The 23,031-nt window shown below is 45.5% G+C and overlaps 1 long non-coding RNA gene and 1 pseudogene across 6 annotated transcripts in view; both read right to left on the bottom strand.

Moving 5' to 3' along the window:
• Nucleotides 1-23,031, bottom strand: part of LOC307203973 — a 429,983-nt gene that overhangs the window by 396,303 nt on the left and 10,649 nt on the right. The window lies entirely within an intron of this gene.
• LOC307203585 (peptidyl-prolyl cis-trans isomerase A pseudogene) lies at nt 21,575-22,303 on the bottom strand (annotated as a pseudogene). The gene has a single exon. The product of its transcript is annotated as a peptidyl-prolyl cis-trans isomerase A pseudogene (transcript).

The raw sequence follows: 23,031 nt of genomic DNA on the forward strand, positions 1-23,031 counted from the left end.
AGTTAAAACTCACCCATCATTAGCTACTGCAAGAATTCTTGTGCTAGTTGAAAGACAACACTGTTAACAGGCCTGCGTGTTTTTGATAGACAGGCCAGTGCAGTGTGGTTGATAGAGAATTGCACTTTGGCCACCGGCACAATTCAGATTCAAGTCCTGACCCAGCCATGAGACTCACCAGGTGACTTTGGGCCAATCTTCATCTCCTCATCTAAGCTACCTCATGCAGTCACTGTGAGGAGAAAAGTGGGGGCAGTATCTTGCCCTGAGTTCCTTGAAGAAAGGGTAGAGCAAAACTGAAACATATAATATATTTGAGGCCTGGTTCCCCCACTCACAATGCAATCAGGTAAGAGCAGAAGAAGAACCTGCTGGATCCAGCCAGTGACCCATCTCTCCAACATCCTGTTCTCACAGTGGCCGGTAAGATGCCTGTGGAAAACCCACAAGCAGCAGGATCAAAGCACAAGAGCGCTTTCCCTCCTCTGCAGTTTCAGGCAACTGGTACTGAGAAGCATGACTGCCTTTGACCATGGAGTCAGAGCACAGCCATCATGGCTAGTAGATCTTTTGCTCATCATGAAACAGAAGCTTCTGTGATAGGAAACTATTCCTGCCTTTGGATCAGTACTAGTGGGACTGCTAACACTCTGTCAAAAATGCATTGCTGCCTCACCCCACCCTAGCCAAAAAAACAGGATGGGGAAAGCACACAGATTTGCATGCTAACTGCATACATATAGATGTAAATTTAGAAATTTTATTTCTGTAATAAACAGAAATTCAAGACATCACCCCACAGTAGCCTGTTTGTCTAATCAGCCTGCTGTCCCGGCATCAGATGTTACTGGGCAACTTCAAGGCCCATGTGGCTCTTCCTTTGTAGTGTTCTTTAAACTAGGATTGGGCCAGCCACCAGTTCAAATAAAAGATTGATTTCCATAAAACAGGGCACATAGCCATCCCAATCAGTACCTGAACAAAAAGTTAACAGTTCATGCTCTCAGATGTTGGCAGGGGCGTCTTTCCTATTGGGCTTACTGGTGCCTTGCGCCAGGGCGCTGGCCTCTCAGGGGCGCCCCAGCAAGTGGGAGAGTTGCGTGGCTTTGCCGGCGGCCTCCCCTTTCCCTCCACCTGGCAGCTGCGCCTGGCAGCTTGCCTCCCAAGCCTCCACGGGGGGGGGGGGGGGAGAGAGAGATCCCTGCAGAGGCTTAGGATGGAAGCTGCACCCCGCCAACTATATGGTTGGCTTGAGTGCAGTGTGCTCTCTCACTCTCACACTCTCTTTCGCCCACCCACCCTGTGGGAAGAGGGAGGTGGGTGATGGCAAGGGGGAAGTGGAGCATGAGGAGGAGGAGGAAGGAAGGAAGGAAGGAAGGAAGGAAGGAAGGAAGGAAGAGGAAGAAGAAGAAGAAGAAGAAGAAGAAGAAGAAGAAGAAGAAGAAGAAGAAGAAGAAGAAGAAGAAGAGAGGCGCCCCCGGCCTTGCCCCCTTTCTTCCTCCTCTAGCCAGCAGCTGAGCCTCCGCGCTGGATTTGCAGCCCTGCTTACAGGGTCTCCTTGCCCATCCTGTTCAGCTACATCTAGCCGAAGCCATGGGTAGCAGCAGCTGCTGCCCTGCTTGCTCTCTCTCCCTGGAATCATGCCCTGTGTTTAATGTTACGGGCAACTCTATCCCAGGGAAGGATAGCCTCCTCCTTTCACTTTTCTTCTTCTACTTCTTCTTCTTCTTCGGGGGTGCGCTCCTTCTCCGCCCCCCCCCAGGTCCTAGGGGTTGTAAAGCAAGCCAGACCATTTAGCACCGACCCCATTCATTCCAGCAGCTGGCCATCACCCACTCACTCTGAGCCCTGCAAAAAATACCATCACCATTATTATTATTATTATTATTATTATTATTATTATTATTACTACTACTACTACTACTACTACTGCCCTCCACCCACAGAAATCAGGGCGGCTCACAGCCTGAAACCACGGTACTAAGCACATGCTAAAAACTAGAACAAAGGCAAACCAAACCAAGCCAGCAACCCTCCTTCTCCCTTATTTGTGAAACAAGCCTGTTAATCGCTTGTTAAAGGCACTGAAGGTTTCTGAGATCAATGCAAGCAAAAACGCATTGCAGGGGGTGGGCTAGTTGACCCGCAGGGTCCCTTCCAATTCTATGTTTTTCTGAAAAACACACACACACTTCCCAACTATGGTCCCTCTGCAGTCCTCGCCCCAAGCAACTGTGTGTGAGACTTGCTCCCCAGAAAGTGTGCCTTGTATTGCTACCTGAGGTTTTTGGTCTCTCGTCAGCCCCCTCCCCCCAATCTATTCATATTCCTTTCTCCCTAATCTTCAATATTACATTTTCCTCTGGTTGAGACTTACAAGAGAAAGCCCTAATTCCCAACTGTGTTTCTAGCTGCAGTCCTACTGTCTACTCAGAAGTAAGGTCCTATTAGAGTCAGCAGGGCTTACTCTCAGGTAAGTGCAGTTACACCTCATGAGAAGAGAAGACTCCCTGGAAAAGACCCTGATGTTGGGAAAGATGGAGGGCACAAGGAGAAGGGGATGACAGAGGATGAGATGGTTGGACAGTGTTCTCGAAGCTACCAGCATGAGTTTGACCAAACTGCGGGAGTCAGTGGAAGACAGGAGTGCCTGGCGTGCTCTGGTCCAGGGGGTCACAAAGAGTCGGACACAACTAAACAACAAACAACAACAAAGTGCAGTTAGGGCTGCAGCCTTTGTGACCCAAGTTTTGGGTCCTTTTTAGGTTCAGGATGTCACTGCTTTACACCCCCCACCACACAATATTTAAAAATGTCAGCTTTCTACTTAAACACAAATTGACCAGGAACTTCAATGTCTGTGTCTTTATTAATTTATTTAAGGAGCAACAAACTAGTGATTGCTTTGAGGATGAATTAGAAGAACTGCTGGGTCTTAAATGAGTCTTGCTTTGGAATTGAGGACTTCATTAGATTTTCTTCTGCCTTTTCATTTTATTTTGTTCTAAGTGCTTGTTAGAAATAATGTGTAAGCGTGGTGTCAGCTCTCCCAAAAAAGTCAACAACTCTGGGGAACCTTTCCTAAAAAAGATCAACAACTTTGGGGTCCCCCCCTTAAAAAAGGCCGACAACTCTGGGAAACGGGGGGGGGTGTGTGCCAGGGGGATCTTTGCACCACAGCGCCGGATATGCTTGAGACGGCCCTGGCATAATGTCATAGCACTGTGACCACACTTTGAATTTCACATCAATTTCTAGTCTGGCCTGATGAGATTCTTTGTCCTGAACACACCTCAAGTACCCTGTCAGTTTCCTGTTAAGATTGCAATATTATTTCCATGCAGTCATACATGACCTCTCACCCCTGAGAATATAATAGGGCACACTCATCTTGTTCTTGATGGAAGCACAGCTATTTTTTTACTGCAATACAAACACTGAACTGGCAACTTCCTTCTCTTGCTAGGTGTGATACGGCCTTGAAAAGTATTCTTAACTCACACACACAAATCTCTTCCTGTGCAGAGACTGATGAGACAGATTAGCCACATGTTTTCCCAGTGTAGGAACAATGAGTGCTAGAAACCTTTAAAGGCAAGTTTGGGTTTGCATAAAAATCCAAGTTCTGCAGCAGATGAAAGGTTCAAATCAAAGCTTACCTGCTCCAAACCACAGAAGGCAAATAGGTTTTCAAAGCTCATTGTCTCCTGGACTCATCTACAGAACATGTCATGGCTGTTATTTTCTTGTCCTCTCTTCTCCTCCCTAATCCCTGGCCCTAAGGGGCACCATGTTGTGTTCTCAGCTGTTTTGGCCCAGATTTGGTTGGAATGATTGAAATAACCTTTGCCCGACACCTCCACATTATCGTTCCCGCACCCCAGTTTGCTGGCAGCATTTGCAAAGATAGATCAGAGGAGAGATTATTGTGATCCCTAAATTATGTTAATAAGAGGCAGCTGCTCTTTATGGCAGCTAATAATATAAAGAAACTTAGTCATGTTTTAAAGGCCTTAATAAGCCAAGCCATCCCCTCCTTCCCAATCACATACATTCCTGTTTCCATTTAGCTATTAACGCTCTCCCTTCCCCTCTCCCCCTTTTGGCACTCTTTCTTTTTCATCTTTTTCTCAGAAATGTGATGCACCAGAAGTTATTTAACTGGTTGGGTGGCATCCATTCTGTTGCGGATGTCAGACTCTGAGGACTGAAATGGCCACACAGTATTATCTAGACTGACTAGCAGCAAGCCTCTGCGATTTCAGGCAGGGGCCTCTCCCAATCCTACCTGGAGATTCCATATGGGATTTAAACTTGAATCTTCATGCTATGGACCTTTGCATGTGTGTGTGTAATTTATTTTTGTCAAGACCATGGTTTGCTCACACTCTTCCAGTCCTGAGGCTGGTCCCCTCCCCTGTGACTGTTTCCTTTAAAACAGACACAACACACACACACACACACACACACACACACCCCAAATGTCCCATTTAGCTCAGCCCTTAGCATAGGCAGCCTATGCATCTTTCTTATGAAAGACCTTGCTCCATCAAAGCGTTTTCAGTTCCCCTGGAATGCTGTCTCTGTAATGCCCAAAATCTCCCTTCACAAGTTTACAAAAGACACTTTCAGCATCACTCTAGTGAACCGGGCACTTGCAGTCTCTGCTTCTTGGGGACAAGGGGAAAGACAGCCTTCATTTTCAGCCTGGGACTGAATGTATCTCAGTGATGGGTTTCTTTTCTAATCAGCCATGGCAGGCTGCCACTGAAACCTTATGATGAAGATGTTAGGGATTAAAGAGACAGACTGCCAAAATGATCCAGGATTTTCTGTTGGACCATGAGACACAAAGTCCCAGCTTGTTCTTTGTGTGCCAAATCCATCTAGCCTTTCTGCTTTTCAAACAATGAAGGGGAAAGGCCCATTTGAAAGGCTTGGGTGGAATCAGATAGCATAACCCAAGAGGTTGCTGGCAAGACAGTGCAGGACCTCTGTGGTTAAAAGCCTCAGGCCACAGAAGATACATTGTTGTTGTTGTTGTTGTTGTTGTTGTTGTTGTTGTTGTTTGCCCGCTCATATGGCTGGGTTTCCCCAGCCACTCTGGGTGGCTCCCAACAGAATATTAAAAACACGATAAAAGATCAAATATTAAAAACTTCCCTAAACAGGGCTGCCTTCAGATGTCTTCTAAAATTCAGATAGTTGTTTATTTCCTTGACATCTGATGGGATGGCATTCCACAAGGTGGGTGCCACCACCAAGAAGGCCCTCTGCCTGGTTCCCTGTAGCTTCACTTCTCGCAGTGAGGGAACCGCCAGAAGGCTCTTGGAGCTGGACTTCAGTGTCTGGGCAGAACGATGGGGGTGGAGATGCTCCTTCAGGTATACCGGGCCAAGGCCATTTAGGGCTTTAAAGGTCAGCACCCACACTTTGAATTGTGCTTGGAAACGTACTGGGAGCCAGTGTAGGTCTTTCAGCACCCATCCATGCCACACATTCCTCAGGTGCTTTTGAACACATTGCAAACTCTGCCTCGGTTTCTCTGTTGCACAGTGAGAACAGAAAAACAACAACTGGTTATTATTACCGGTATATACCAGAATAAGAAGGGATGCAGGTGGCGCTGTGGGTTAAACCACAGAACCTAGGACTTGCCGATCAGAAGGTCGGCAGTTCGAATCCCCGTGACGGGGTGGGCTCCCGTTGCTCAGTCCCTGCTCCTGCCAACCTAGCAGTTCAAAAGTATGTCAAAGTGCAAGTAGATATATAGGTACCGCTCCGGCGGGAAGGTAAACAGCGTTTCCGTGCGCTGCTCTGGTTCGCCAGAAGTGGCTTAGTCATGCTGGCCACATGACCCGGAAGCTGTTTGCTGGCTCCCTCGGCCAGTAAAGCGAGATGAGCGCCGCAGCCCCAGAGTCGGCCACAACTGGACCTAATGGTCAGGGGTCCCTTTACCCTTTACCTTTACCAGAATAAGAACCTATGCAGAGCCCAGGTGGATCTGACCAGTGATCCATATGGCTTCACACAGTGGCTAATCAGAGGCTTCCAGAGAACCCACAGGCAGAGCTTGAAGGCATTCCATTCCCTGTGGCAGCTCCTTACAACACCTGATATTCAGACGGACGCTGCCTCTGAACCTGGCTGTTCCATTTAACCATCATGACAAACCTTCCCTCCATAAATGTGTCTCCTCTCCTTTTTAAAACTGTCAATGCCAGTGGCTATTAGCAGATTTTGCTGTACAAAATAAAGGCAAATTTAAAGGTATGGGCTGCAATCCAAAACACACTTGCTAGGGAGTAAGTACCATTGGACTTATTGCCCTGGCTACTGAGCATGGCAGGGCTGGCAAAATTGGTTCTCTCAATTTCTCATTTTTTCGATCTTAAATTCAGTTCTCCACCTTTTGAATTTTTAGTGTAATTTCTCCCAGTAAACACATATTTATATGTTATTTTGACTAATTTTTGCAAGCAATTGCCCCTAAAATAATGCATTTAGTTATTTTCACTAATATCTTCATTTTTACGCACACTCCCCTGATATATGCATTTTTGCAAACATTGGTTGGAGAGCTTCATCACAAAATTCAGATAAGTGCACATTTTGAAGGATAGCTGTTCACATATTTTCAGAAAGGTTGAATTTGAAAGATTCAGGTTTTAATGCCTACTGAATTAGGGGCTTATTTCTGAGGAATCCCCCTTAATGGTTTTATTTTTTTGTACTTGAACAAAACTTGGGGTTCCCAAGTTCTCTCCCTCTTCTGCACAGGTGCTGCCATTTTGCCTCTGTATGCAATGGGACTCACAGCCTGAATGTCAGGAAGTGAAGGGATGATGCCTGCACACGACCTCCTTTCCTGTGCATGGACTGCTACCATTAACACTCCCTTATCCTCATCCTCTGTTGCAGCCTTTCCCAAACGGAAGTCATCGAGTGGGATGTTGTTGGGCACCATCTCCCTCCAGATGTTGTTGGACACCATCAGCCCAAGCCAGCATGGCCAGTGGCCAAGGCCGGTGGGAGCCATAAGTCCAGCAACATCTCAGGGCTGCCACATGATGAACAGCCACTCTTTATCTTACTTTATTAAGCAGATTGTGCTAAGTTCCATGTTTTCCCATCAGCTTACCAAAATGGTAAGACTTTCTGGACAGAATCAATGATTTATAGAGTGCTCAGTGCACACACATGTTGTTAGATATGTGTTTAGAAGGCAGCAGGACTACTCTGAAGTGCTGGAAGGTCCTTGGGGACAATGCTTGGCTGCTTGGCTGTCTCTTCAGCCAATTCATAGGAGGCATAGCAGCAGTTCTACCCTTCTTTTTTCTGCCCCTGAGGAATTGTTCTCCTGGTATCCTGCCCCCTCCCATCTTCTAAGGCAGAGGTGGGGAACTTCAGAGGTGGGGAGAGCAAATATGGCCCTCCAGGTCTCTCAATCTGGCCCTTGGAACTGTCTGCAGCAGCTGGGGCTGTCCTCTTCTTTGCTCTTCAAGATATGGCAACCCTATTTTGTGCAGCATCAGTGACTTCAGTGTTTCTGTATTAATTAACAAAGCACTGGCTCAGTGGTCAGAGATGATAGGAGTTGTAGTCCAATAACAGCTAGGGACCCAGGTTTGAGAAACACTGCCTTCTATCCTTGTCCAGTCACTACTACACGTTTTGGGCCCAAGCCTGTGGAACTCCTTCCCAATTGAGATTAGGCAGGCACCCTCCTTGCTGAATGCCCAGCATGACAAAGACCTCCTTATTCTGAGAAGCACTTTAAGGTAGTGTTGGGTTTCTGTTTGGCTTTTTGCTTATGTCTATGCTGTTATCTGTATGGTTTATTTTATATACACACTGCATGGAAATTCTAATAATTAAGCAGTATAACAATGCCTAAAATCAACATATAATGGCATGGCAGCCTCTAAGAGCAGACAAATGCTGCCTCGATAGGTTCCAGCAGCCTCTTCTCATTTTGCTACAGGTGATGAGGGCTGAGACAATTGCATAATCCAGTTTAGCATCCAGCACTCTTTGCAAAGCCCTTATGAGTCAATAGCTTTATTTCTGAATGGTGCAACTGAATAACACATTGAAACTCGAGATGTTCTGCTCTACAACAGCGCGGGGGGCGGGGCGGATGACAACACAATGCCGCAATAGTCTTGCAGGCTCTCTCACACAAAACAAGGCACTGAGGGATAAGTTGGAGTGAGGCCTGGGGAATGAAGAGACCAAATCCTGTCCTTAGTTAAACTCTGAATTTCAGGGCCAGCTCACTCTTCCCTGAAGCAGTAGGAGCTGCCTTCATGGTGGCATGACCATATGCTGACCTGGGAGCAAGCTTGTGGTTTATTTATTTTTTACCAGACCTTGCTTCTGTGCCTTTAAGAGCAGTTCAGCTTGCAGGTGACAATGCTTACCTTCATGCCATGATCAGCTGCTGATCACTTCAGAATGAGCTAGGGATAAAGGCACAGGAGCAGGCCAGAGCAGTTTTCTGGTCATTTGGCAGTCTTACAAGGTACATCTGTATGAAATAATGATATAAATTTAGGGGTGAGCAAGAGGATTTTTTTTTAAAAAAAGTTTCATTATTATTTTTCTGTCACTAAAGACTTGTGCTTTGCTATTGATTCATTAAAATCCCATCTGTTTTATTTTCTATTTATCACAATCACATTTGTCATTTAAATTTGATGTTTGCTTTTGCTGTTTTTTCTTTATTTGTTCACAGCAAGGGGGCGGGACATAAGATGGGAGTTGTAGTTCTGAAGGACTTTTAGGACCCACTCTAGTTGCAATTGCAATTTGTTTTAAACTGTTTTAAATGTATTTTGCATTGCTGTGATATGCCATGGGGCCTCATCATGAAAGGCAGGTAATAAATAGAATGTCAACAATTGTATTGATGGAGTTCCTGGAGCCAGTCACTCTACAATGCAGGAGATTCTGTCCAATCAAAGCAGGGCAGGTAGAGCTGGTGGTAGCCAGGAGAGGGCTGCCATCTTTGCATGTAGTGGCCTCCAGGCCAAGGAAACCTGCAGCTTCTGAAGTCAGTTGATTAGGAAAACAAGAAGCTGCCTTGCACCAAGACAGTCCATTGGTCCACGTAGCTTAGCGGTCTCTATGTTGGCTGGCAGCATCTTTCGAACAGACATGTTTCCCAGCCTTGCCACAAGATGTCAGGAGGTGGATTTAGGGTAGGGCTGCCATAATTCAAACAGTGAGAATCCGGACAGAAAAGATCTCTCCAAACCTTACCTTGGAGATGCTGGGGATTGAACCTGTGACCTTCTGCATGCAAAACAGATGCTCTACCAATGAACTACAGCCACTCCCTGGACTGCTGTGCTTTGTTTGGGGCACATGCAAAGCAGCTAATGCTACAGGCCATAGCTGCAGGAAGGGCTGTTTCTGAGTGGTAGAGTATCTGTTTTGCATGCAGAAGGTCACAGGTTCGATCCCCAGCAACTCCAAAGTAAGGTCTGGAGAGATCTTTGCCCGGAACACTGGAGAGCTGCTTGCAGTCAGTGGAGACAATGCTGATGGACTCAGCATAACACAGCTTCCTCTGTCCCTAAGGTCCCAGGTTCAAGCCTTGACATCTTAGGCTAGGGCTGCAAAAGATCCATGTCTGAAACCCTGGACAGTCACTGTCAGGAAGTGAAGGCAGTACCGAGCTATTCAGTCCAGTGGTTTGACTTGGAACAAGGCAGTTCCCTGTGTTCCTATCCATATTTCAAGATCTCTTTGTGCCGTGCATAAGATTCAAGCTGGTTTCTCCAGAGGGGTCCTGTGGACCTCCATGGTTGTAATTATGGGTGTGGGAACAAGGGGAATGCATACACCCAAGGGGAGCACACATTCCTCAACTCAAGGGATGTGGCAATACAATTTGCTTTCTATTTGCTTTCTTCTCCTCTCCCCATTATTTGAGGGAGCTTGTGGTTACCACAAATGAATTAAACAAGGGGGAGAAGTGCCTGTATCTGCCAGAGGTTTACCCTCCTCTGAAATGGAAGGTGGTGGCACCAGACACCCAAACCTAAATACACTTTCCTTTTCTTTTTTAGCCATTAAGGCTGTGCTTACAGAACAGTAAACTTCACATTTGTCTAAATAGCATCTATGCTTTTGAGGGCTTCTGTGGATAAAGCACCCTTCTGTTTGGGGGCAGTGGGGTCGGTCACACCACAACCTAGAAATACTGTAGATGTATCAGAAACGACCACACATGAACACCCGTGCAGCAAAGCTATATATAGCACAAAAATGCTGGGTGTTTTTGTTTCTCGTGTGTGTGTGTGTGTGTGTGTGTGTGTGAGAGAGAGAGAGAGAGAGAGAGAGAGAATTTTTTAAAAAAGCAAACAAACTGCCATTTTAAGAATAGAGTTAAGACTCTCTCATGTAGTCCAAGCTCTGCAAAGCTGGGAATTGATACCTTAACAGACATGCCTCATGATTAGCAATAATGCAGTATCACAATCTTATTCATAGAATCCCAGAGGGACCCCATGGATCATCTAACCCAACCCCCTGCAGTGCAGGAATATGCACCCATATTCAAACCCTTGACCTTGGTGTTCTCAGCACCGTGCTGTAACCAACAGAGCTAACTGGCAAGGCTATGCCTACCACAACTTACCTTCTGTGGACCTTTGCCTTTCAGGCCCATAGCCAGATGGGGAGGATGGAGGGCCTGGGACCAGGCAAGATGTCCCACGTTATCCTGGTCCTCTGCTGCCTTATGAAGAACAGGAATCCTCTTATGGGTTGACCCATGCCTGTTTGTTGTTGACGTTAGTGGGTTAGTGACCTCTCATTCAACCACTGCCAAACATTGTGATATGGGATAGGAGAGATGCAGTGGGGGGGCATGGTTATGGGGCCTGGTTCTTCCTTGACATTTTCTAAGGTTTCCAAATGGCCCCACAAAGGTTGGAGAGCCTTCCTCTAGCCACTGCACCTCACTATAATATTTCACAACTAGAGGAAAAGTCACTGCACATGGCATCAGCTAGACGGCTTTGGCTTCACTTCTGTTTTCAGGCACCCACAACACTATTTTGCCAATAGTTGTTTTCCAGAGACTTTAACTGGGTAGGAAAATGTTAATAATTTTTGAGTTGCATCGAGTTGCTTCACCAAACTAAAGACCAACTATTTAGAATAAAGTGGTTTTCACTAAAACTGGAAAGAAATTTATGAAATGCTTTTTAATAACTCCATTAAAAATGGTTAAATTTTAAACTTGCTGTACCTGTGGCCGCTTTTATTGAATCATTTTGAAATTTTGTACTTTAGTAGACGTCATCAAGTAGATCATGCATGCCACATTTCAACTTGTTAATGCAGCAGGTGCCATTTTTATAAGCTAGAGAATCCCAAGAGGTACAGTGCTGGAACCTGGGTTTTGCTAGTTGCCTTAACTGTAGGAGCACTCGCAACGTAAGGTGAAGTATGCGTGACAGGGAAACAGTCTCATCTGAGCAGCATTTTTGATCAAAGTCACCAGTGTCTGGAACCAGCCACCAGGGTGAATACTTTTGCCATGTCCTCAGTGCACAAAGTATTCCAGAGCTGCTTCTTGCAGAATGCCGGCTCCTAATCATTTGCTCATGCCTTACATACCTCCCCAGGGTACTGAGCTGAGATGGAGAATGTTGCTCATTTTCAAACATGTGCATAGTTAAAGGGGGTGGAAGAAGGATGAGGGGGCTGACACATGGAAATCTATGGAATTTAATCGTTCCTAATGAATGATGCATTTTCCCCCAGTTGTGCTAATTCTTTGAGGTTGTGTTTTATTTAGATCCTATCATGTTGAGAATCCCAGCGTGTGCACACCCCCCCCACAAAAGGACGTCAGGGAGAAATTAAGCAATTTCCTTTCTCTTTGGAGCCTAAATATTTTAGTTCATTATTCCTCACCAAGTGATCTTTGTTCCAGAATTAAATAAATGCTTCCAATTAAAAAAGAAAACAAAGGCACAAACATATGGTATACATTCCTGATATTCTAAAGGAGGTTTGGAGAAGAAGAAAAAGAAAAAGAATGCCATCCTTTACTGGCACATTTTCTCTACTATGGACAGGAAAAGATTCTGATTATGTTTGCACTTAAAGGCCAACCTGCCCAGTCCACAGTTCCCAAAACAGGAATGTGAACCAAAACACAGCCATCCTCCAAAATGTGGGCATCCCTAAATTTTGCACTGCAGTTCTCCAGCCAAATAACATATACAAAGGGTAGATGTGTGCATAGAAATATATGTGAAAGTAATGTGCAAAAATAGAAGAAATTGCTTCAAGTCCTCAAGCCAAAGAAGTTGGATAGCTCAATGCTCCTCTTGCCCTTACTCTATTTCCTTGATCTTGTGGAAGTCAGAAAAGGATCTCTGAGTGATTTGAAGAAAATTGACAAGGTGACTGGGTTCTCTTGCCTCCAGCTGTTTAACAATAGCAACTAGAACTTGTATCCCACCCCCTTTTATACTACTGAAATGAAGAAATCTGGAGGAGGGGGTCACCAGGTGTGGATTCTTGTGCAGAATGACTGTGAGTTCAGTTCAGCTCTGATATTTAAAACAAATTCCTGGGCTCACAACTGTTCAGTCCTCAGTGAGTTCTCTCTGACCCTTGCACCAGGCCCCAGCCTGCTAAGATGGTTCTGGCCTTCCCAGCCACACATGGAGTTCACCTTGCCTTCAATACTCCAAATAGCATCTAAATTCTACCATTTATTAATTTCTAACATCCCTTAACTCTAGCAGTTATGGGTTCCCTTGCACCCTCAAACTCTGTTACCCCAGATCTGTAACAATATTGAGATTAAAAGAGATATTAAGAGCTCAGCAAGGAAGATAATGGGGGCAAAACTGGAATCTGTTGGCTCTGCCAATCCTGGTTCTGGTGCCAACTGCTATGGGTCTCCCTGCCTTCTGCCCAGCCAGTCTCAATAGGCACCAGCAGCCAACACTGGCTTCCCTCAATTCAGAGCACGCACAAGCACAAGGGCGAGGGCGAGAATGAGAGACATGGGGTTAAGAGGACGTCAAGGAACATCAGAAGCAACCGGCCAAGGAAGCAACCCATTGTGTCCATCTTGTGTTCTTTTCATTTTTTTTTTTTTTGTTTGCTTTGAGGGCAGACCACTGTGAAAAATCCCAAGCCTTGTCTTTTGCAGAATCACAAATGCCAGCCTTTAATCAGGGCATGAAATAACACAAGTCATCCCTCTGGCGCCATCTGCTGGCCAAGTTGGTGCTGCTTCTGGCATCTCATTCAAGTGACTTTCTCATCACTTAAACTGCTTGATGATGGAGCTCTGCCAGGGCCGAATTTAGGTTTGATGAGGCCCTAGGCTACTGAAGGTAATGGGGCCCTTTATATGTCCAGCTGTCCTTTGTCAACAACAAATTGTCACTGTTTTTACAGGTACCACTGTATATAGAAGAAATGGGCAAACCAGTGATATTTTAGGGAGCAGGCTAGCAGGCTATGACTTACAGGCTAGGAGCCTACACAACACAAAACACTCTTGCTGTATGTAGGTTTTGTTGTTGTTTTTTATCTTATATTTTGGAAATGTACATACAGGTTTTTTCCTTTAATTTTTTTGTGGGGGCCTCAACTAAAGCTTGTTTAGCTTATACATAAATCTGGCGCTGAGCTCTGCAGTCAGCATTAGCTGCATTTCATAATGGTGCATAGAGGGAGTCTGGAGGCAGGGAAATTGCACTAGGACTGTGCACAGGAACATAGGAAGCTGCTCTAATATACTACATCAGGCTGTTTGTCCATCTAGCCCAGTCCTGTTTGCTCTAACTGGCAGAGGCTCTTTAAGAAAAAAAGATACAGCAGGGGTAGGGAACATGGGGCCTGGACTACAACTCCCATCATCCCTGACCATTGGCCATGCTGGCTAGGGCTGATGGAAGTTGTAGTCCAGGCATAGGCAAACTCTGGCCCTCCAAATGTTTGCAACTACAATTCCCATCCTCCCTAGCTAACAGGACCAGTGGTCAGGGGTGATGGGAATTGTAGTCCCAAACATCTGGAGGGCTGGAGTTTGCCTATGCCTGTTGTGGTCCAACAATTTTTGGAGGGCCACAAGTCCTTCACCCCTGCTATGTAAATGAATTGAAAGCTTGAAAGAGTTTCCAGGCAGTGAAGAAACATTGTATGGCAGTGTCTCCCAAACTTGTGCCTTCAGCTGTTTGGGGACTACAATTCCCATGAGTTGTAATCCCAAAACAGCTGGAGACGCAAGTTTGGGAAACACTGCTCTTTTGTCAGAGATGATTAAGGACAAGAGGATAAATTCAATTTAGTCCAGCAGTGTAAGGGGACCCAAGGCTGACAGTTGGGGAAGATTATTCAGAGGTTTGCAGTTAGCTGCTGTCCCTTCTGAGGGCTGGTATTGGGATCTGTGCTTTTTAACTTGTTGGGACTGAGCAGTGAAGGGGCTGAGTTTGCTAAATTGCTCAAGGGCATTAAAGCAAAAAAAGAAAAAGATTGCAAAAGGACCTCTCCAAATTGAGTGAATGGACAGTAAAATGGTAAATGTAATTCACTGTAAACAAGTGTGAAGTGATGCATTCTGGGGCAAAAAAAAATATTAATTTCACATACTGTATACACTCAAGGAACAAGATCTTGGTGTCACAGTAGGTAGTTCAATAAAGAGGTTGACCCAGTGTGCAGCAGCCATGAAAGAAGGCAAATCCCGTGCTAGGGATCATTAGGAAAGGCATTGAAAATAAAACTGCCAATACCATAACACTATAATACAAATCTGTGGTGCAATTGCATCTGCTGCTTTATGGAAGTGAGCCGTAGGCAACTGACACCCGTCAGGAGCGATGCCTCAACACCTTCTGCATCAGGAAGATTTTGAGCATCACATGGCAGGACAGTCTCAAACAAAAGGTGCTCTCCCAAGCTCACATTCCCAGCATGTTCACACTCCTGCCTCAGAGACGTCTATTCTGGCTTGTTCATGGAATGGAAGATGGCAGGATCCCCAAGGATGTGCTCTGCGGGGAGCTGGCTTCAGGCACCAGCCCATTGGCAGACCAATGCTGCGTTGCAAAGATGTCTGCAAACGTGACATGGAGGCTGGGAATCCCTTGCAGATGACTGCAGTGCCTGCTGACGGAAAGTCAGATTATGTATCCAGAGCAGAGACCAGAGGAGGGATGTCCGCTGGGAGGAGCACAGAGAGAAAAAACACCATGGACAACTGGATGCCTTCATCTGCCCCAGCTGCAACAAAACACGTCTCTCCCTCATGGGGTCTCTACAGCCACAGGAGGTGCTGCAACCTCCCAACAGTTTGACTTCACCCCCAAAGGCATACTCCTCCATTGTCTCCCTAGACAAACAGATGGCAACAAGAATTATACAATTCTATGGTGCAATTGCATTTATAATCCTGTGTACAGTTCTGGTTGCCTCACCTCAACAAGGATATTGAAGAGCTGGGATAGTTTCAGAAAAGGGCAACCAAAATGATTAAGGGTATGGAAGAACTAAAAAGTCCCCAAAGCTGCAACTTTTCTCCTTTCGATTAGTCGGGTTAAGCTCTAATTTTGCTATATTGTTTTGAATTTTTATATTGTTATTATTTGATGTTACTGTTTACTGCTTAGAGCGAAAGAATGAGTGGGCAGTGTACAAATTTACTAAATCAATGAAAAAAACATGCATTTTTGTACATGTGTTTGGAGAACTGCATTGCAAAATTGGAGAAGATTTTGAAAGATAATTGTATTTTTGGTTTGCCTTTTATTTGGGGGAATTAAAAAAAATTCATTAAAACTGAACCAAAATTCTCTCCCACCCCTGCTGCCAAGTAATCATGCACAGGAATGCACTGCAAAGAATTATGCATCAAATTATAATTCCATGTAAGGGCTGCATCCTTTGAGCATTTCCCAAAGCCTTTTCCTCCAACGGCAATTGGCACTGACATCTCTTTCCCCAAATCCAGCAAGAGCATCTCGAAAACCTCACCTTTTACAAGAAGCTCAGAGCTTGCCCATTTATCTCCAAAGCCATTGGAGGTGGATAAAGCTCCTCCCCGCAGTTCTTTCCTGCTTGTCTCAATGGCAGCCCAGCGTTTGAGTTTGGCACCAGCTGCCTCTTGCCATCGACAAACCCCGGGTGCAATGTTACAGTTTACTGTTGCCATTTGGATGTTTGGTTTCACAAAACAGCCTTTGAGACATGACAGTGAATCCAAGATGAGAGAGAAGGAGAAACAGAAACATATTTCCCTGCCAGTGACAAGGATTTTGGAGCAGGGACAGGGCACAATCCAAATTGATTATCATATTAACCTTATTTCTTAGGAGAAAAGCAATGACAAACCTAGACAGCATCTTAAAAAGTAGAGACATCACCTTGCCAACAAAGGTCCGTATAGTAAAAGCTATGGTTTTCCCAGTAGTGATGTATGGAAGTGAGAGCTGGACCATAAAGAAGGCTGATCGCCGAAGAATTGATGCTTTTGAATTCTGGTGCTGGAGGAGACTCTTGAGAGTCCCATGGACTGCAAGAAGATCAAACGTATCCATTCTGAAGGAAATCAGCCCTGAGTGCTCACTGGAAGGACAGATCCTGAAGCTGAGGCTCCAATACTTTGGCCACCTCATGAGAAGAGAAGACTCCCTGGAAAAGACCCTGATGTTGGGAAAGATGGAGGGCACAAGGAGAAGGGGACGACCGAGGACGAGATGGTTGGATGGTGTTCTTGAAGCTACCAGCATGAGTTTGATCAAACTGCGGGAGGCAGTGGAAGACAGGAGTGCCTGGTGTGCTCTGGTCCAGGGGGTTCACGAAGAGTCGGACACGACTAAACGACTAAACAACAACAATTAACCTTATTGCTACCGTAGTAATGCTTGGGTTTTAAAGACAATGTTCATTGATTATGCTACTTTTCACATTTTTTCCAGTTCAGAAATTCAGCATTTGTCAAAGTTGTTCCTGTAAGCAATGGGATTAAAGCAGCACATGGCACATATAATGCACTCTTCCATTGGTATCAGCTGGGTAACCGGAGATCAAGTTTAAGGATTATTTACAGACTAGGCAAAATGGATTAAGCAGCATTGTTTGATGAGTATTAGCAGCAGGGACATGGCTGCCAATTCACATGTAAGTCAAAACATTTCCTTGAGACTTTATGAACTGGATAGCAGGACTGAAAATTAAAAGAAGCAGTGGAAAACTGGCCCCTTCTTGTATTGCCACCAACACTCTCCCCCTAACCCACAACCCAAGCAAGGCAGGGATAGCCAGCTTGGTGCCTTACATGTGTTCCTGAACTACAGTCCCCATCATCCCTGATCATGGGCCATGCTGGCTAGAACTGATGGGAGTTGGAGTCCAGCCATGCCTGGAGGTACTCATTCTAAGCATATTTATTGGAAGTGAGGGTCACACTAGATGCAACACCATTCATGTAATTTAAGGTTACCAGATTTATTTCAATCAATTCTGGGACAGATGTACTGACTGACTGACTGACTGACTGACTGACTGACTAAACAAACAAACAAACAAACAAACAAACAAATGTTGTTGTTTTTTTAAAAAAGGGGGAAATATTTTAAAAAATAAAGAAGTAATATCTTCTCTTCTGTGGTCTCCTCTGTTGTGTGGCCTTCCTCTGGGTCCTGGCCTTTCTTGCAGCACTAGCCGTGCTTCCCCACCTCCTCCCTCCTTGCACTTCAATCCCCTACAGGCTTACTCAGGAGTAAGCATTAGCAGAACCCCCCCCCTCCTGCTGCTGCTGCCCTGCCCGTCTGTCTGGGCGTCTCCTGCGCAGGCATTGTCCAGTGGCCAAGCATGGCACGCCCAGTCAGCGGGTCTGGGGCAGAGCTGGTGGTGAGCGAGCAGGAGGAGGTGCACTTGGGCCGGATCACCTCGTCTCCTGCTCGCCTCTCATCCGTGATGGCCAACGACAAGCTGGCCAACAAGCTGAGAAGCCACTTGCAAGTCCAGGAGCACAATGGCAAATCTGAGCAGTAGCCACAGCCACCCAAGCACCACCCAGAGGCCGAGCCGGAGCCCAAGCCTTGGGCAGCGGTGCCAATGGCAAGCTGAGCACCAAGTTGCAGCGGCACACTGAGCTCAATGACCCTGCACAGCTTTTGCCCGGCGGCGGCTCCAAGCCCCTACTCCAAGTCCCCATATGTGTCTTGTGTGCAACACATCATATGGGGACTTCCAGTCAGGCAAAATGGCGGACAGCACGGTAGTGGGCAGCTCCCCAAGCCAGCCAGAGCCAACTGCGTTGCCAGGGTGCTGAGACTGCTGCTGCTGCTGCCACGTTTCCCAGGGACATTAGATGAAATCCAGGGACATTCCGGGGATGGAATTTTTCCAGGGACAAATCCGGGGACTGTCCCTGGGAAACGGGGACATCTGGTAACCCTAATGTAATTAATAATATAACCACCTGTTCCCTTCTCCATGCTTGCATAGTGGGAGAGTTCTTCCCTTTAGCTCCAGTAGGAACTTTCTCCACTGGTAAAAACGGGTTGTCAAAGGGTTAAAGCACCCCTGCCTCATATCTCATGCCACAGTCCACATCCACATAGTGTTTAATCTCTATTAAGGTTGTTAGTGTTGTCGTTTAGTCGTGTCCGCCTCTTCGTGACCCCCTGGACCAGAGCATGCCAGGCACTCCTGTCTTCCACTGCCTCCCACAGTTTGCTCAAAGTCATGTTTGTAGCTTCGAGAACACTGTCCAACCATCGCATCCTCTGTCGTCCCCTTCTCCTTGTGCCCTCCATCTTTCCCAACATCAGGGACTTTTCCAGGGAGTCTTCTCTTCTCATGAGGTGGCCAATATTTCAAACAGTGAAAATCCAGACAGAAAAGTTGTTGAGCTTTGCTAACATGGGTTCCCATACGCCTGGATTTTCCCAGACATTTTAGCAATTTCTGCTTCCAACTGCAGTATTCCAGATATGTCCAGGAAATTCCTGATGTATGGTGACCCTAAGGTCAACATCTTTCTCCTATGTTGTTTCCCTTGCAGTCAAGTCTAAGTTTGCCACCTGTCCTGTATAATATGCAAAATGCTACATCCTGTATAGTTACTGTTTCTTCCTGTATTTCAGGTCATCTCCTCCTCCTCTGCCTCAATTTCTCTCCCTCCCTCTCTCTTTCTGCCAAGTTAGGGATCCTCTCCAAATGCCTGTGTTTGAAAGGATGTGTGATTGTAATGGATTGCTTTGAAATCACTTCAGTGCCAAATGGGGGGGGGGGGGAATCTTCCCTCAACTGCCCTGCCTCACATTTTTCCAGAACCAAGATGGCAACCCTAACTCTTCTGCTGTCAATGGGTTGAAGCTAGATTAAAGTCCTATTAATTTCAATGAAAACTAAATTCCGTTCACTTAGGATACACTCCTAACCCCACTTTCCCGGGGATATACCTAACTGTATTCAATATTCAATATGACTTACTTCTGAGCAGACATGGTTAGGAGGAGACACTGTTAGTCTGGATCCAACCCAATGGGATCTATCTCCAAATAATAACCATGGTCCACTAGAATTATATACATTTAGGTTCATAGTCAAGAGAGAAATATCCTTCATTCATCAGAGATAAATTCCAGAATTGGAAACAGGCACTGGGGCAAATATGGACTTAACCTGAGTCAAGACTTTGTAGCATTTAACCTCAGCTCTGGGGTGTATGAAAAGATAATGCCTCTGAGCATATTTCAAGTGCTTTCTATAACCACTGCCTGCTCAGCAGAGTTGTAAAAAACCTCTGGCTCACAGCTTAGAGAGCCATTACCAGACAAAGTAGACAGCAATGCAATTGCAGACCAATGGTCTGACTCAGTAGCCCTTTCTTCTCCCGAAGATCTCCCACAGGGCAGCAGAAGTTTTCCTTCTCCTAGGTGGGCTCCCTTCCCAGGTCGATGAGCCCCATTGGCCCCTCACTTCCCTCTGCAGCACATGCAGAAACTGCTTTCTTGACCATTGGACCCATTCATGTCTTGTCCGCTCTAAACACCATGCAGGGGAAGTCACTAACTCACTGAGGGCTAGAGACTCATCAAATACCCTCACCTGATTTAGCCAGCCTGTTGAAGCCATTTCTCTGCCTATGCCAGAAAATGGCAAGCGCCCAAAAATAATTCTTGGGGCATCGTGGTGAAGATCTGGTATAACAAGCAGCCAAGGGTTTGAATCTTACTTTCAACATGAATGGACTAGGAAGCCTATTCCTCCTCCCTCTGCCTGCGGTATGGGGATATTAATACTGAGCTACTTTTCATAGTTGTCAGAAGGACAACAATAACTATTTCTGCTGCTGCTGCTGCTGCTGCTACTACTACTTGTGTTTTCTTACTTGCTTTTCACCAGAACATCATGGGACAGGTTACAGCATATACAGAACATTATGTTTGTACTATTGCAATGTTTGTATGTCACTTTGGGTCAGTTTTTGTGAGGGAAAGTGACTAATAGATTATTATGACAGTGGCAATGCTGCTGGTGCTGCAATAAAAACAGCAGCAGCAACAACAACCCCACCCACAATCACAACACAGTATTTCCACACAATTATGCATGCAAAGTGTTCTGAACACTCAAAAGTGCTTGCTATACTATTACTTTAGAACACAGCCTGGTAGTGCATCCATTAGATTTACACAGCATTTACCTTTGGATACCTGCCCAAATCATCTATTAAATCCTCTTCTAAGCCACCTCTTATGATTTCTCTTAACATCTGCCAAGCAACTTGCACCTGCTGCAAGACTGAGGTGGAAGTGTTTCAAGGGAGTTATAAAAATTGTGTCTTGCAGATTTCGGCCACAAGGAGGCAGTCTTGCAGAAAAAATATTGTCCTTGATCTCTGTGTGTTTTAAACAAGCTGCAGTGTTCAGCAGCCTCTGTGGATTCTCTTAAATCCCTGGCAGGCTCGTCTGGAAAGAGGTGCCCAGCAGGTACTAGTGTGCCAAGGCTTCATGGGCTTAAACCAGCATTTTGAATTAGGCCCAGAAATGCAGGACAAGTGTTTCTGCTTTAGGATTAAAAAGACCCATTTCATTCCCCTAAAAACTGGGTTGTTGGGGATGAGCGTTCTGACCTTGGACTGCTAACCCCTCACCATCAGATGTTGGGGTGGCACTCTGCACATGGGCTGAGATCTTCTATTTACTAATATGACTAATAGCTCCGGGAGCAGAGTGCTGTCATGACAGACAAGCTCCTGGGGCTTAACTCTCCACAGAGATGATGCTCTGCACTGACTCCAAATCCTTTTTTAAATTTTTCTAGAAATCATTTTTATTTGGTTTTACAAATACAAAGTTATAAAAATCCAAATATATATCCAGAGATTCCTCTGATTCTCAGGACTTCCCCCAACCCCCTCCATTCGGGTCCCATTTTGAACATTTAGAACTGCGTATTCTTCCATACTCTAATTTTTATAACAATCCATATTATCCATGGTAATTGTTACACTACAAGTGAGATAAAAATCCTGCCAATGTTTCAATCTGCTTACAGTGATCTCTTAAGTGACTTTTTGTGGTTTAACTTGTTTTATTTCACTTTGCAAACAAAGTTGTCTTCAGTCCAGCTGGACTTGTGTAGGAGCAGAAATTGAAACCCAACAGAAAAGCAGCAGTAAGTCAGGAACACAAGGATTACAGGGGACTGACCTCAGCTACAGAAGGAATGGTTGATTGTTAAGACAAAGGAATTTTATGACAGCTGCCCCCAGTCAGAGATGGTGATCTTCTTGCTTGTCTTGCCGTTCCTTGACCCAAAGCGCTCCATTGCTTCCACAATATTCATTCCTTCTTTGACTTGGCCAAAGACCACATGTTTCCTATCCAACCAGTCAGTTTTGGCAGTGCAGATGAAGAACTGAGACCCATTTGTATTGGGACCAGTATTTGCCATAGACAAGATGCCAGCACCTGTGTGCTTGAGGATGAACTTCTCACCAGCAGACTTCTCACTGTAAATCGATTTACCACCTGTTCCATTATGACAAGTAAAGTCAACCCCCCCCCCCCGGCACGTGAACCAAGGAACGATTCTGTGGAAGCAGGACCCCTTGTGACCAAAACCTTTCTCCCCAGCACTCAAGGCACGGAAATTCTCTGCTGTCTTTGGAACCTTGTCTGCAAACAGCTCGAAGGTGATGCGCCCCACAGGCTCGCCATTGGCAGCGATGTTAAAAACATGACCGGGTTGGCCATGATGGTGGGAATGAGTTGAATAAAGCAAGGGGGAGTTTTTAAAAAGAAAACTGGCGGCAGTGGCAGTAACAGGCAACACCAGCGACAACCCCTCTCCACACAGTAAGGAGCGCAGCACAGCAGAAAGCCTCTTAAGAAACTTATAAATTTTCCCCATTCTTTTATAATTCTTTTGTCCTCTTGGTTCCTGAGTTTTCCAGTCAGTTTTGCCATTTCAGCGTAGTCCATCAGCTTGGTGTGCCATTCCTCTCTGGTAGGAATTAGTATATTAGTACAGAAGACGTGTATATTTTGTTATGACCAAGATGGACTTTTGACAAAGAAGTTGATTGATTGATTGATTGATTGATTGATTGATTGATTGATACTGCTTTGGCTACAAGGCCATGAAAAGTTGTAGGAACTTTCCTACCCACTCATTTCTAACAAATCTCTAGGGTGAGCCAAAGTGGCTTCTTGTAAGTTCCAAAACCCAGCCTGCCACAATTTGCATTGGTATGGACTAACTAAGGAGTTTGCTGTGGTTTCAGCTTTTCCATTTCCTTATTCCAGCAGAGTGGATTCAGATTTATGAGAGCCATGAGCAATTATATGCATGCTCACTGTGAAGGAAGCCTCAGTGGGAATTATTCCTAAGTAAGCATGCATGTCATTGTAACCTCAAACCTTCCATGTGTCCTATAAAGCCCACAGTTCATTCATTTCCTTTGTATCCCACATATCTTCCTTCCAAGAAGCTGTAGCTCAGTGGTAGAGCATCTACCAGGTTCAC

Source organism: Podarcis cretensis (assembly GCF_951804945.1).
Source record: "Podarcis cretensis genome assembly, chromosome: 15".
Lineage (NCBI taxonomy): Eukaryota > Metazoa > Chordata > Lepidosauria > Squamata > Lacertidae > Podarcis > Podarcis cretensis.